Raw genomic sequence first — 2,361 nt, 5'->3', positions numbered from 1 at the left:
TCTTTTTTCTTTCTTTCTTTCTTTCTTTCTTTCTTTCTTTCTTTCTTTCTTTCTTTCTTTCTTTCTTTCTTTTTTTTTCATTTAAACCAAGCATTTTATTGATTCACAGTCAGCTGGGAGCAATTATCTGCATTTATACTCTTAAGATATTTCACCTAAGGAGAAAAAGAAACATTGTATTAGAGGCTCCTGATGGCTGTGCTTGCTGCTTGGCCGCGATGACACTTGGCTCCCCTGCGCTGTGTGCTTGAGCATCACAGCTCATCGCCACATGGTGTGTGCTCCAAGTTTCCACTTGCTACCATAGACTTCTGGCTAGAAAGAAACTTCTTTGAGGCATTCATGATGTTGGCATCAGCCACTGAGTCAGTCTGCTGAAGGGATGCAGATGGTGGCATGTAGGAGCCAGCGCCCAGAGCCCAGGAGCCAACTTCATCCAGGAAGCCCTCGGAGGACTACACCAGCATCAGGTACGCAGCTTTCAGCTTGTTCTTGGCAGTCTGGACATCTGCAGGGGAAGGGTTTCCTTGAGCAATTGCTTTTACTTGGTTATACACAGCCTTGATAACATCTGTGGCCGCTGCCACCTGTGGGACAGTGTAAATCCCAAAAAACCCAGAATTGGAGTAGCTAGCATTAAAGGCAGAAACATCCAATGGCTGGTGGGATACTTTAGTAACCACCTGGAAGAGGAGGCTGGTGGCCTTGCTGCCCCTCTTGACATAGGGCCCTGTGACCAGGATGTGCTGGAGCACACTGTACGCACTGGCTTCTGCACTTCCCATGACAGCATCTTCTGCCACAAGAGCAGCATGGACGAGGCTGTCTCCATTCTGTTCTTGGATTTCACCTCTGCATATTTGGCCTTTGCACCAGATAAACCAAGTCCACCCCTCATGTTGAGAAACTGCTCAGCAACTTGCTTGAGAACAGGATGACTCACACCAAGTCCAACCAAAGCCATTCTTGCACTCAAAAAATGGTTCTGCACAAAGTAATATAACTCCTCTGAAGTCACTTTGCCAATTCTATGGTCAGGACAATATAAGGAATTAGCCAAGGCATTCTGGTAAGCAGCAGTATGCAAAGTTTCAATGACATGAGTTTGTTGGTTCTGAAAAGCCACAGCTTTGTCAGTCTCAGCTGCTGCTGAAGATCAGCTGCTTCCCAATGACAGAATTCTGGTGCTGTGGTCACATTTAGCAGGAACTCCATTAAAATCTCAATGTCATCCCTCAGGCCCTCCATGGTGTATGCTGTGCTCTCCTTTGTTGCAGTCACACTTAATTTACCACCAACTGCTTCAATTTCATGTGTTATCTTGAAAGATGAAGCACCTTTTGTAGTCAAGCTGGTTGCAAGGTGCAGCAAGTGAGAGGATCCCAAGTTGTTGGAGTCCTCATATTGACTGCCAGTTTTAATGAACACACCAATTCTGCACACAGGAGCATAGTTTTCCAGAGATGCAATCACCAAACCAGTTGGTAATTTGGTAAACTCAAGGTCCTGAAGATGTAGGAGCACTCCTGCAGGGGTGGCTGCAGCTTTAATTTTGGGGGCAACTTTGAGGCAATAAAATCTCAAAAGGAGTCCAGTTCTGGTTAGTAGCTTCATGGCTCAAGCCTCTTTGGACTTGCAGTCACTGCTGACTTATAAGAAACCAAGATGGTGGCTAAAGCCCATGCCAAGTCTCAATCACTGTCTCAGCATGCCTCAGGGCTGGGACCAGCATGGATCGAACCCCAGTCCCCGTGTCTGCCTAAGCAGGTGCTTTAATCTGCTAAATTATCTGGCCAGCTTCACCATGTTCATTTCTTATTAGCAGCTGTTCCACACTGTGGTGGAAGAGATGGAGAGGAAATGTTGAAGGGTGCATGAAACAGGAGTGCAGGTCAGTAAGGGGGGCTGACTGGTCTGTGTGCTCTTGCCTGTGTCTTGGAGGGAACTCTGTCTGAGAGGTCTATTGGGTGAGTGCTGAGTACTGAGGGCTGTGGGTGTGCACACAGGTAAATAGGCTGGCTGGTATGACAGGCAGGCTCAGAGCTGTGCCAACTCAGCTAGGGGAGATATGCAGCCTCTTTCAATATATCCTGTCTTTCTAGCCTGAGTAGGTCAGGGTGGAATGGTTCCCTTGTCCACAGTATGCACTGGAGTGGGTAAGGCAGGGATGCTGCTTTCTCCACTGTTTGGAAAAGGGGGTACATGTGTGCACCTGCTGAACACAAACTCTGCTTCAGGAATCTGCTCCCTGCAGTGCTAGATCATTCCTCATGTTTTTCACTCCACTACCAAAATGGCTTCTGTCCCAGCTGAGCAGGAAGTGGAGGACAGCTGACCTGCTGCAGCAGAGCCACTTTTTTT

The 2,361-nt window shown here is 47.5% G+C and overlaps 1 pseudogene; it reads right to left on the bottom strand.

Moving 5' to 3' along the window:
- Positions 1 to 254: 254 nt before the first annotated feature.
- Positions 255 to 1,614, bottom strand: LOC101582408 (annotated as a pseudogene).
- Positions 1,615 to 2,361: the final 747 nt, after the last annotated feature.

The sequence above is a fragment of the Octodon degus genome, unplaced genomic scaffold (assembly GCF_000260255.1).
Source record: "Octodon degus isolate 3935 unplaced genomic scaffold, OctDeg1.0 scaffold00028, whole genome shotgun sequence".
NCBI classification, from domain to species: Eukaryota; Metazoa; Chordata; class Mammalia; order Rodentia; family Octodontidae; genus Octodon; species Octodon degus.
The sequence above is the reverse complement of the archived record's forward strand: the minus strand, read 5'-3'. Positions and strand labels throughout refer to the sequence as shown.